Below are 14,241 nucleotides of genomic sequence, written 5' to 3'. Positions count from 1 at the left end.
CTTTTAGCTGTTTAATGTAAATTCCAGATTCTACCTCAGAATCTTGGCTCTTTTTCAATTTTTCTTCCACTAATTTTAATTCATTCTGGATTTGTTTTAAAATCCCGGACTAGTTTTGCGCAAGGGTTCTGTTTTCTTTATGTTTTGCCTGCATCACTCCCATATGGAGATACATGTATGCTGTCATTTTGACAATTTTAATCTGCTCCTCTCTAATTTCCGGAGTCATGTACAACTCGCTCAAAGCTAAATTTAATAAGCCACCGTCCTGCCACATATCCATATCCATCGCGGTGACCTGTTGCATCATTTCCTCTAGCCAGACCACCTCATCTTGCTGTGCCCATTCCCCCTGACAAATAACTTGTGCAGAAGGTGCTGCCTAGCCATGTTGATCTCCACTGTGGTCATTTTGGAAAGTGTTCTTTCTTTATTAATTTATTTCTATAAGGGTAACCTGCATTCTGTTGCTTTTTGTCTAGTTTGGGGTTGATTTTGCTTTAGTTTTACACACAGGCCTGGTACTTAGGGTTTATGTTTTGCGGAGGCGCGTTTTACAGCATAACACAGCTTTCTAGCCACACAAAGTATCACTACCTTGAAGGTTAGCCTGCTGTGTTAAGCTGCCATGGGCGGCAACACTTGTCTCAAATCCCGGCACATGCCCCCAATCTGTTAAGGATTCTAATTGGGCGTCACACACCAGACCAGGACTCTTGCCCTTAGCCTAGGATGTAGCGCTCAATTAAAATACATTTTCTTTACTTCCTAGAATTTGGATTGAGCTGGCACCCAAACCGTCTCACACCACCTTTTACAAATACCCCGGGTCACAATAGACCATGAACCAGGCCGGTGGGTTGTAATACAATATTTATTTATTTTAAATTGTAAAGGAAATCACAAAAATTTAATATTGGGCAGCAATCACTAATGGGGTGATAATTATACTTTACAATGATATAATACACTTAATTTGACCTTCTACTATAACATATGCAACGCACAAATGAATGGGAGCAATTTTACTGTTCGAGTAGACAGCACCCGAGTTAAGATTTCCCCCTCCAGTGCTCCCTCAAACCCATATTAATCAGATTATGAGAAGATAGAAAGGAGCAAGCAGCAAACAGAATTAAAATCTGACCTTCCCCCAGGAAACCAGAGGCAAAATTGGATTCAAAAACCTTTGCAATTGCATAAATATCACTCGGAATTGGTAAATAATTCACATGTGCGGTCGGATAAATGAGGTAAATATGAGTTATAACAGTATCAGAGATGTGAGAACACTAGCACCTACATGGTAAGGTACTAACAACAGCATACAGTTCAAAAATCAACTTTGAAGTGACAGCACAGTCAGCCAAATCACACGCATAGGAATTGCATTTTCTTACTTTCACAGGTTTAAATGTCAAAACGGTTTGAAAAACGGGTGAAATAGACAGAATTGGAATACGGTTTTTGTGCTAAATGACAGATGCACTTCACAGGGATAATATGCAAGTGAAAGAATTACTCTAACTTAATGACAGGATGACATTCTCAAGGGGAAAGACAATTTGGTTTTAAAAATCGGGTTGGAAAGGAAAAGACACGTTTCACTTAAACTAGATTTAGTGGCTAGAAAAGAGAAACGCCACCCATGAATAGAAATGTTACGCTGCAGTTGTAACCCTTCATGCAGTGTGCATCTTTTTAGGGAGAATTAATTTATTTAATCAAAATATTACTAAGGACTTACAAATGACGGAAATGAGTGGAAGAATGACGCCAACGCTTAGAAATCAAGGACAGGATGCACAGAGAATTCTGACAGTTTTAAACAAGTTATCAGGGTATTGATAGGATTACTTAGAGAGTGGACCCAAAGACAAGGAATCAAGATGGGGTAGGCTATGTGTTGCTATGGGATGGGGTGATAATCACATCAGCACTTGAGTTTGATATTTGGGATAGCAAACCGGGTTTATGGACACCAAGGCGCTATTCGGTCACTGGTCACCATGGCGGGGCTCTCTTAGAAGGAACAGCTAGGCAAAGGTCTGGTCACGGCACAGCGGCACCTCAGCTGGATGGATCGGGTAGCAGGGCAAGCGGGCAGCACTGGATAAGCCCAAAGAGGGTTCAGCCACCTTTCACCTTTTTCCCTGAGTTATTGGGATTTTTAGTGGGGTTTTTTTCTGGATCAATGGTCCTGCCTGGATAGGGAAAGCTATGCTCTGGCCTGGTAGTGGGATCTGGAACCTGGCAAGATGAATATGGAATATCTGAATACACAGGAGCTGGAAAATTTAGAAGAAAGCCCTTGGTCTCTGTGAGCGTCCCCCTTTTATAAGGCGGGTGACATCACAGGATTGTAACGCTCACCTGATTCTCGCAGAGGCGCCGGTCTTGACTGGGCGACTACCGTATCTTCAAAGGTGATGTGTAGCACCCGGTTGGCTCTTTGGGCTGGACCTCTGTGCACTGTATGCCTGACGTGTAGAGTAAGATGTCTGCAGATAGAAAATATGGGGTTAATGAACTGGGGTTATTGGGGTGTCCCTATCTCTTTCCTCTTCTCCTCTCCTGTAGACCCCCAAAGGTTAACGCTCTCACCTTAGGTAAGTGAATGCCGAGCTCTCCATCTGCCTCGGGGCAGGGTGCTGTAACCAGTTTCTTCACTGGATAGGTAGCGCAGGCCTCTTGACTTCAGAGGACTGCTGTCCATCGTTTACTGCACGAACGGTAAGTTTCGAGTCATTCAAATGTCTTTAAAGTCTTTAGTAATGATGTCTCTTGTTTTGCAGGGTTCCGGCGATGGCGGATGACGGGCTGAAGTGAGTTGAAGATGGAGCCCGTGTGATGAATAGAAGCGCCTGGAAGCACGTAAGTAAGCGCTTGTTGCCTGCTTCACAATGCGCTCTAACTGTCTTTTTATTTTGCAGGTACGAGTTCGGAGCGGCTGCAGGGTGCCGGAATACCCACTGGATTAGATGTGGAAAGGAGTAATGGCACGTGAGTATTAAAGTTCCCCAATGTCTTTAAACGCACCTTGTTTTGTCTTTCAGATGCGGGATGCAGCGCCGAAGGCCTCCGGAGCGTGCAAAGAGTTGGTAAACCTTTGTCTTTCAGATGCCGGAATGCAGTGTGAAGACCTCCGGAGCGCACGAAGAGTAGGTAAGCCTTTGCCTTTCAGATGCCGGAATGCTAACCTGTTCTTTCTTGTCTTTATAGGTGTTGCTGAAGACTGGATTCAGGATGGTAAGCCTTTGCCTTTCAGATGCCGGAATGCTAACCTGTTCTTTCTTGTCTTTATAGGTGTTGCTGAAGACTGGATTCAGGATGGTAAGCCTTTTTCCTTAGGCCCAGGACCGGATGCAGAAGACACGATGAGCGTTCTGCTGCAGAGGTTGCAGAATAACGCAAAGCAAGATTCATCCACCGGGTGTGGTTTAAATAGCCTCCTGTAGTGCTTAGGTGTCTCCTTCCACAGCCACGCCTAAGTAAGAAAAGAGTTCCTGGTAAGAAAAGAGTTCCTGCCTTCCAGAAGAGTTCCAGTGTTCTGAATCTAGGGAGTGGCTCCAGCCCCACCCAACAGGAAAAGTAGTTCCAAACAGAAGAGGATCAGAGGCTCAACTGGCAGGCAAGTAAGCAGCATGGTCTGCTGAAGGTAAGTCCACCCAAGCATTATGAGCCCGGCGCTTCCAGCGCTGGGACTGGGCATATTTATGAGCCTGGTGCCACTGGCGCCAGGACTGGGTCCAAAAGGTCCCAATTGGGACTGGTTGGCACTCGGAACCTGGGTTATGGATCTGCTTCCAAGGGAGTTGGGAAAACCCTGACCTTTTGGAAGCAGAGATCATGACAAGGATTTATTGTTGGGCAGAACTGAGCTAGACCTACCCCTAAGAATCGGATAGGTCAGCCTATGTTATGTCGCCACCAGCTTAGAAGCAGATGGGACTGAAGGAGGGGACTCAGTTTTATAGGGCTGTGTTTTTATGAGGTACAGAGTCATCCCACAGTCATTTTTGCCAAAAGTCAGTAAGGACATAAACCGCACAATTTTACAGTTGTGGCACTTTTGCACACTACATAGACAAATGACATATTCCACAGAGAGCATAACATTCCAACTCCCAGGTCTGTACGACATTGTTTCATCCTTCTAATAATCATTTGCCATTTTTGGTGGGAAATATTTCACCTGAAATTCTATAACTTTATACATGTGTACATATTATCATAGAGCATGTTTGCATTCATTTCTAACATTCCACCATGGATACTTTTCCCAAGATTTACCTTTTTCTGCTGTTTGCATCCCCTACATCCTAGGGAAAGCTACAATGTCTTGTTTTAATGGCCCCAAAATCATATTTAAACTGTTAAACCTTTGCATTACTGCATTGTCCGGTTGCAGAAATAAAAGTCCAACGTTTATTAATTCAGAACATTCTTTTGCCCCAAATGGGCTAGCTTTTGTCTCCCATATAAGGGCATACTTCCAAATGTTGCTTTGGAGTGGCCTTTGAGGCTCCCCAGTTTAAGTTGAGGGAAGGTGCTACTAAGAAATTCACACCTATGTGTCGCAGAATCTATTGTATCAGGTTGAAGCACTGCCACAGAGTCTGATGAGCGTGTTACATTCCTCCTCTTGGTCTAGTCATAGTTTCCAGATGCTGGTCCTCTTGGAGGGAGGCAATATGCTGTTCCCAGGAAGCAAATGTCCTTTGAAGCCAGGCCAGGAACCTGTTCTGTGGCTTCAGCACAGTAAATGCATTTATTTATTTATGTATTTATTCTTTTTGAACCAGAAAACAAATCTTTTTGGAATTAAATATCCAATATATGTTTGCCAACACAGACCCCCTCACATTCTGTGCAAAGACAGGGCCTTACCTAAACATTTAACTTTTAAACAGCAATTTATGTGTTTGTCAAAAAGCAAATTTTACATTTAATTCTGCTGGGGTGTCACTTTCCAATGCGACCTTCTCATCATTAATTTCCTGAATCTTTCCAAAGCCCCTGTCATGTCTCTAATGCACAGGCATCTGTCCAAATAAAGATCCCTTGAAACTGACATAAGCTAGGAGAGAGAGAGAGGGCTTTCTATAAAGAATGTTGTTGTGATATTTTGTTGCAAAGTAAAGCGTTTTTCCGTATGGCAGGGAGTAAAAGTTCTTTGTTATTTCACAGATCTTGCCTGACACAGCCTGTCATTCAGGGATAAATGCTTTCTTTTGCTGGAGCACAACCTGAATATGGCTGGGCATAGCTGGGTCTCGCTGGAACCAACTGTGTACTGTTGAAAACGGTGGAAAAGAGCATCCGGGCAGTCACTTTAAATGTAAAATATTTTCTTTTTCAATGGGAAATTTTGAGCTAGCAGCAAAGCAGCACTGCTTTTCAATTCTTTTCTTTGGTGCACATAAGGAAAACACTGGCAGCCATTCTTGGGGTGTTTCATGTTCCCTCTTGCCCCATATGTGCTTGGCAACGACAGTGCAGATATAATTTTGTAGCTGCAAAACACCATTTTGATGTGAGGGAATAGTGCTCAGAGGAGCCAGCACAGCCATTCTGCTGGTACTGCTGAATTGCATCTTGGTGATGGAGGGGAATTGTGCTGGGTTGGTAAATGTACCCCACAGGTGGTGACACTAAAGAACCTCCCTTTGTCTTGCTATCACCCTGGCAGTCTTGGTGCCAGGTTGGTGGTGACACTAAAGAGCATCCATCTGTCTTGCTTTCAGCCTTTTGGTCTTGGGTGACAAGTTGGTGTTGACACTAAAGAATGTCCATCTGTCTTGCTAGCACCATGGCGGTCTTGGATACCAAGGGATGGTAACACTAAAGAATGTCCACCTGTCTAACGTAAACCTTGGCGGTCTTAGGTGCCAAGTTGTTGGTGACACTAAAGAATGTTCACCTGTCTTGCTAGCACCTTGATGGCCTTGGGTGCCACGTTGGTGGTGACAGAAAAGAACGTCCACCTGTCTTGCTAGCACCAGGGCGATCTTCGTTGCCAAGCTGGTGGTGACACTAAAGAACATCGACCTGTCTTGCTAGCACTATGGCGATCTTGGCCGTAATCTTGGTGGTGACACTAAATAAAATACTACCTGTCTAATTTGTACCGTGGCGGTCTTGAGTGCCAAGTTGTCAGTGACACTAAAGAACATCCACCTGTTTTGCTTGCACCTTGGCAGTCTTGGGTGCCAAGTTGGTGGTAACATTAAAGAACATCCACCTGTCTAGGTTGTACCTTGGCGGTCTTGGGTGCCAAATTGGTAGTGACACTAAAGAACATTCACTTGTCTTGCGTGCACCTTGTTGATCTTGGGTGCCAAGTTGCTTTTGACACTAACGAACATCCACCTGTCTTGCTTGCATCGTGTTGGTCTTTGGTGCCAAGTTGGTGATGACACTAGAGAACATCCATCTGTCTTGCTTGCACAATGGTGGTCTTTGGTGCCAAATTGGTGGTGACACTAAAGAACGCTCACCTGGCTAGCCTGTAACTTGGAGGTCTTGGGTGCCAAGTTTGTTGTGACAGTATTCATAATACCACCAGTCTAGCTTGCACATTGGCAGTCTTGGGTGCCAAGCTGGTGGTGACACTAAAGAACGTCCACCTTGCTTGTACCTTGGCAGTCTTGGGTGCCAAGTTAGTGGTGACATTAAAGAACATCCACCTGTCTATGTTGTCCCTTGGCGGTCTTGGGTGCCAAATGGGTAGTGACACTAAAGAGCATCCACTTGTCTTGCGTGCACCTTGTTGATCTTGGGTGCCAAGTTGCTTGTGACACTAAAGAACATCCACCTGCCGTGCTTGCACCTTGTTGTTCTTCGGTGCCACGTTGGTGGTGACACAAAAGAATGTCCACCTGTCTAGGTTGTACCTTGGCGGTCTTGCCTGCCACGTTGGTGGTGACAGTAAAGAACATCCACCTATCTTGCTAGCACCATGGTGGTCTTGGTTGCCAAGAAGGTGGTGAAACTAAAGAACATACACCTGTCTTGCTAGCACCATGGTGGTCAAAGGTGCCAAGATGGTGATGATGCTAAAGATTGTCCATCTGTCTTGCTAGCACAATGGCGGTCTTGTATGCCAAGTTGGTGGTGACAATAAAGAATGTCCACCGGTCTAACTTCCACATTGGCGGTCTTGGGCACCAAGTTAATGGCGTCAATAATGAACGTCCACCTGTCTAGCTTGTACCTTGGCAGTCTTGGGTGCCAAGTCGGTTGTGACAGTAAACAATGTCCACCTGTCTAACTTGCACATTGACGGTCTTGGGTACCGCGTTGACGCTGACACTAAAGAACACCCACCTGTCTTGCTATCACCATGGCGGTCTTGGGTGCAACATTGGTGGTGTCAATAAGGAGCTTCCATTTGTCTAGCTAGTGCCAAAGTGGTCTTGGGTGCCAAGTCAGTTGTTATTCTAAAGAATGTCCACCTGTCTAGCTTGCACAGTGTCAGTCTTGGGTGCCCAGCTGATGGTGAAACTAAAGAATGTCCATCTGTCTTACTTGCACCTTGGCGATCTTCATTGCCAAGCTGAGGCTGACACTAAAGAACATACACCTGTCTTGCTGACACCATGGTGGTCTTGATTGCCAAGCTGGTGGTGACACTAAAGAATGTCCACCTGTCTAACTTGCACATTGGCGATCTTAGGTGCCAAGTAGGTGGTGACACTTACAAATGTCCACCAGTCTTGCTATTACCTTGGTGTTCTTAGGTGCCAATTTGGTTGTGTCAATAAAGAACATCCACTTGTCTAGCTTGGACTTTCGCAGTCTTGGTTGCCAAGTTGGTGATGACATTAAAGAATGTCAACCTTTCTGGCTTGCACCTTGGCGGCCTTGAGTGCCAAGTTGGTGATGACACTAGAGAACATCCATCTGTCTTGCTTGCACAATGGTGGTCTTGGGTGCCAAATTGGTTGTGACACTAAAGAACGTTCACCTGTCTAACTTGTACCATGGAAGTCTTGGGTGCCAAGTTTGTTGTGACACTAATTATAATACCACCTGTCTAGCTTGCACCTTGGTAGTATTGGGTGCCAAGCTGATGGTGACGCTAAAGAATGTCCTCCTTGCTTGTACCTTGGCGGCCTTGGGTGCCAAGTTATTGGTGACACCAAAGAACGTCTACATGTCTTGCTTGCACTGTGGTGGCCTTGGGCGCCAAGTTGGTGGTGACACTAAAGTGTATCCACATGTCCTGTTTGCAGATTGGTGGTTTTGGTGCCAAGTTGGTGGTGACACTAAAGAACATCCACCTGTCTTGCCATCACCTGCCACATATTAATATGTGTATTGTTGTGATGTTCCGAGCCACTGTTATGATGAATGAAGACCAAGACTGTACTCCCCAAGTGGAGCTGGAGCAGTTGAAGTTGGTGATTGGGAGATGCCAACAGCACAAAAACTGAAGCCCATGTGTGGTGCATTTCTTTGATGGGGGGATGCTGCTTCTTAGTTGCGACAACTGGAAATCTGATAGCAACCGCTTCAGAATAATTTAATCAGTTGATAACATTTAGTAGATGTGAAATGGTGGCTGGATTCTTTAAACACTAAGCTGTGCCCAGTACCTGGGAGCATTTTCACCGTATATTTAAATACTGACACTTTTTACACCGGTGTGGGATTAGTTTTGCATGAAAAGCTTTCTCAGTGCTATAGTGCTTTAGAAACAGTCAACAGAAGTCTTGCCTTATTGTAGAGCGCTTGGGAAGGAAGAAAATGCACTAGCTCCTTCCCAACATTCCCCCCTTTCCTTACTTCTACAATAACAAACTCATCCCCAACCGACATATCTACAAACCCAGAAATATTAGTTTGGGTTTTGCTGTTTATTGTATGGCAAGGTGCTTTAGATCCCCCAATTAATACCATCACCTGTGCACTATTGGGGACTATATGAACACATCATCTGAGACCCAATTGGCACATGCAGAAGAGGACCAAGAAGAACATGATCAGAGGAACCAGTAGTTTTACTGCTGCCCCCAGCCATGACGAGATCCAATCAAAGGCAAGCGATAACCAATCTGTGTTCTGAACTCCACCTTCTTTCTTCATTTGAACACCTAGATTGTGCACAGCCTTGATGATGTGGGATAGTGACCCATTCTCAGCATCCTTTGGGGGTATAAAAGTGCAGCAGCTGCTTGTACCCCAGGAGCCAAATAAGATGAAAAAGAAAGTCTCTGCTGAGCTAAAAAGAGCAGTGTGGAAGAGTCTTTTGAGACAGTTTAATCTCTTCTTTCTTCCCTGCCGTTGAAATCGTCCTTTTCTTTTCAGCATACCAAATTCTTGTGTGATCTGCAAGCTTCTTTCTGCTTCTTTAGGTGCTAGAGTGGCTGTTGGCACGACAGGCATTTCTTCTCCCTTCAGATGTTCTTCCAGGATTACTAGTAGCACTAGTAGGGTGACCAGTGAACACTTGCCCCTCCATGAGATTGGGAGGTGCAAGTAGACTAGTTGGCCACAAACCCAGTAGTAATCCATCACTGCTGCCGTACCTTTCGTCATACCAGGGATCACAAGAGTGTGGTTGTACTGTGTGTTTGTGCCACCAGGAACTGTTCCTTCATTGAGTCTATGGCTATATGTACTCTCACTGGTTTCTTCATTATTGCAGTCTGTGTCAGCGTTGTGATGTGCTGGGACCATATTTGTGCACACAAAGGGCCTAATTACGAGGTTGGAGGTAGCCTTGCCGGTAAGAGCGGCAAGGCTACCTCAATACCGGTAATTGCCCTTTCCCCATTCCCATTTCAGCCCCATATGGCTCAACAGGAATGGCCTCTGTAATTGGGACTGGATGTGGAACTAAAACCTTAGGAGCCCCTGATGTGTGTGGGATAAGTGCACACATGTAACATCTTTCATTGATTATATTCCTTCCTGCAATGTGCATATCAGAGTACCAATTATTCAACGTTTCTAAATGCTGGATGTCAGAAATAGTGTCAAAGCCCAACCCCTTATATACATCATACGTCATTCATACTACCCGTTTCATTTGTCTAAGAAAACATGTAGGGGTGGCCGGCAAAAAATGGGCCATTGTGTATTTCCTTTTTATAGACATTAATTTTAGCATTTTATTTTCCAACTGTCCATCCCCCCTTTATATGGCCACCCCATATAACAGACATCCCTTCATCCACTCCAACAACCACGACCAGTGTCATACAAAACAATTATACTACTACATTTCTACAATACATAAAATCTTTACCATCATTATTCCTACATAACAGAGAGGTCGGTCAGCCATCTTTGCTTATTCCTCGAGAGGAGAAAAAAGGTTATTGAGAAAGAGAGAGAGAGAGAGAGAGAGAGAGAGTGAAAGACAGATAGAAAGAAAGGGAGAGAGAGAGAGCGAGAGAGCAATAGAGAAAGAAAGAGAGGGAAAGAGAGAGAGAGAGAGAGAGAGAAGGAATGAAAGAGAGAGAGAGGGGAGAGAAGGAAGGGAAGGGAAAGGGAGGAGAGAAGGGAGCAAAGGGAGAGGGAAAGGGAAAGGGGAAGGGAGGGAGGGTCCCTTTTTCCACCAGGGCCGACCGAGTTCTGGTCCTTCAAAAATTGAAAAATCAAAAACAAAATTTAAAAAAGATAAAAAATAAACAATAAAAAAGAAAAAAAAAAAAAGAAAGAAAAAAAGAAAATTCAGGCGTGTGCCACTGCACACCACCCTGGCATGGATCCTCAAAAATGTCTCTTCTTTGGCTATGCCCTTACTAAACTTTGCCTTGTCTCAGGTGCTCTTCAGACATCTGAGCGATGCACCCAATATCTCACTCCTTAATACGGATGGCGAGAGGAGTACAGAACACCACCTCATATGGACCTTTAAACCTGAAGCTGATCAGTTCCCTGGATAATAATGGTCCAGTTGTAATAAAGGGCAATGATGTGTATGGAACTGTGGTCTCGCTTTCTACAGCGGTGGTCACTAGTTCTCCCCCCTTTAACCTGCCCCACTACAGCCCCTGTGTGCTTCCGTCCTGTCCCCTGGTAAATTATTTATGACCCATCAACATATAATATGTCTCCTTCCGTCAATGCATGAGTGTTCATCAGAGTGGGAAAATAAATAAAACTCCTGTGTAATCCGGAATTACTAATACAGGGGCCGTGCAAATAGCTTAAATCCTCATATTGTCTGGTCATTTTGTCAGTCCATTCAAATGTACTATCAAGTCCTCTGTCCTTCCCTAAGACAAGTGGCCTTGTGTAGATTGCATAGTCTAGGATCCATGCCCTACAATAATTACATAAGCCAAAAAAACTGCTCCATTTCCTTCCCAGGACTGGGCCTAGAGGCGATGCGTAGTGCCGCCGCCCTATCTGATAATATTTTTACCTGTTTACAAAAAATGAGTTGTCCCAATTTTAGTCCCTCCTGTTGGCAGTATTGTAGCTTCTTTGTATCCACCTTGTATATTTTGTGAGCCAGCTGTTGCAATAATGCAACAGAACCCCTCCTGCACTGATGATCCTTTTCACTAAATACCAACCGATCATCCACATACTGGATGATTTGTGCTAAGCACCTGACTTCAATGTAATCTGTACTGGGGTCACAGCTCTCAGTTACCCAACGTCATGTGGATTAACAGTCCATAATTGTGCTGGCTCATATCCCATGTCCTCCTCAAAAATGAAATTATCTGAGTTACTACTGCCATCAGGGGGCACTGTACCTCCCTATTCTGCACCATGCCATCACAGGGGATGCAGATTCCAAAAATAATCTCCCCATTTTGTTCACTGTCCTCAAATAAATCATCACCAGTCATTTTCTTTAAATACACTATCAGGTCTATACAGAATATTGTGCGCCACTCGCACCCAACATGGTCTGTTCCAATCCATGAAAAGTTCCTCTCCATGATGCATGATTTAGTTGCACAAGAATCTACCATAAATATAAATTGCTTGTTTCCTATTTCCACCTCCACCAAGGGCTCATCTTCAGGGTGTGCGGTTATCAATAGGATTGGACATGCGAGTGCTCTCTGTAGGGTGTCCTAATCAGAATATTTATTTGTACCGGGGAATGAAAAAGGGCCGCTCCCATCATTGCAACTCCTTCAAATGCGGCGTCTATTCCCCCAGCCGTACTGTTAAACTGTGTTCCCTCATCCTGCTGTAGTTGTTGCCCATAAGGGAACTGATTTTTGACCATCTTGCCCAAATTACCGTTGTCCTATTACTTGAGGCCCCTGGAATCCCTGCCCTGGAGGTGATGGCCCCTAATTGAATCCCATCCCAGGCCTGTTCCTGCACTCCCTTGTGAAATGCCATCATTTCCCACAATACCAGCACTGTGATGTTCCCAATCCTCCTCCCTGAGGCCCTATGCCCCCAAAGCCTACTGCTCTTGCTCCTCGAAATCCTCCCCTTGGTGCTCCTTCATACTGCCACTGTGGGTTGGTGTACTGTCCCACCCACCCCATTGTCCCTGTCCTCCTTCACCCCATAGTGTCGCATTTGTGGCATTCACAATTTGTTGAGTGTCTCCTATGCTTTCCCCCTGAGCCGGTGCCGTCACTGGTGCTTGGACGACAACCTTATTTAGTTTCTTTTCAACTAGTTTTGCCTCGTTAGTTTGCCACTTCTGGGCTGTCTCCCTGTCCCGCTCCTTGATTCTCTTACAATTGTGGACTATTATACTTTGTATCTCTGCCCACCCTTTGGCTTAAATTCCCACAATTTTATATAGTGCCTTCTCAACCTCTTTTGGTAGTCCCCTCTTTACAATAAAATAGAAAAATTGTACTGTCTCAACTCATTTCCTGTAACTTAAGAATAAACCTAACGGGGTCTGCATCATCACCCATTGTGCACTGCATTAAATAATGTAAGTCAGGGTATCTGGGTACAGTCTTTGTAGGGCATCCCATTCCCTTGCCCTTATCTCATCAAAGGCTGCTCCATCACGTTCTTCAGCTGCAAGACTCACCCCAGCCCTTGCCCACATGTCCCCACACCAGTCCCCAACTATGGTGACCAGTAGACTCTTAAAATCTCCTACTGCTAAGGCTACCCCTGCTGTTTGTTTTTCAAATTCATAGATCCATTTACTGGCTCCGGCTGTAAGCTAGGGGAAAGCTTTAATCAATCAATTTTTGTCCATTTGAGGCCATGGCACATACTGCATTATCCCTACTTCTTTATGTATCAGAGTCATCTGCATATCTATTTTGTTTTGTACCCCTTTAGGATTCTTCTGATCTTGAACTACCATGATTAAATCTGGTCTATTTTTAGGTCTGTCCCTCCTCACTGCCTCTTGTGGCGGGAATGGGTTTCTCGCCGCCTCCTCTCCTTGATCTCCTTCTTGCCCTGCCTCTTCATTATTTCTATCACTTTGATCTTCCCATTAATTTTCCCTTGCTTATCCTACTTCTTGTCCCAGGACTGTCCATACCCTCTCCCCATCATCTATGTCAACAAAAACATTTCTTATTGCCCCAGGGTTGAATCTAAACAAAATATCTCCCGACTTCCAATACACTGTTTTCTGCATTGGTACCGTTCTTTCTGGTGATACTTATTCAGGTTCTTGTAACCTGGCTAACCTTTCCCGCAATGCTCTTAACTCGTTGTCTATGTCTGTCCCGCAGTTTGCAGTGTGGCTGTGCGGGACGCAGGTTGTCCCAACTTGCTTTGTTCCCTGGAGTGTGACTCTCGGGAGACAGTAAGTCGGGACAACCTGCATCCAGCACAGCCACTCTGCAAACTGAAGTGGCCATCTACAAACTACGGCGCTGCCGCCTGCTGCTGCCTGCAGTTTTCTTTCTCTGGGTGGCTCCGAGACCCCGGCTCCTTTTTGTCTTGCTGCTAACGCTCTGACGCCTGTCTTCATTCCAATGCTAAAGCTTGGTTTGTGATGTTCATGTTTGCAGTAAAAAATGTGACCATCACCTCCCAGGGACAAACCATTTGCATTGCAACTAAGCTAGGTGTTAAGAGCCATTAACAAATTGTTTAAATTACAAACGGGGCGGGACAAATGTGAATGATGCTGTGACGTCATCGCTGCCTTGTGGGCAAGTGTCCTACAAAAGGATATCAAAAAGTTGCCCACCCTACATGATGGTTAGGTACAGGTAGATGCAGTGCTTTAAGTGTGATTAGAAATCGAGGGATGCTCTCGTTAGGGGTGTGTGGCCTAAGTGCGGGTGTGCTTAGGCCACCCCCACTATCGAGATCCCCCCC

The sequence above is a fragment of the Ambystoma mexicanum genome, chromosome 4q (assembly GCF_040938575.1).
Source record: "Ambystoma mexicanum isolate Mex_15411 chromosome 4q, UKY_AmexF1_1, whole genome shotgun sequence".
Classification (NCBI taxonomy): Eukaryota; Metazoa; Chordata; class Amphibia; order Caudata; family Ambystomatidae; genus Ambystoma; species Ambystoma mexicanum.
Note: the sequence above shows the minus strand (reverse complement) of the source record.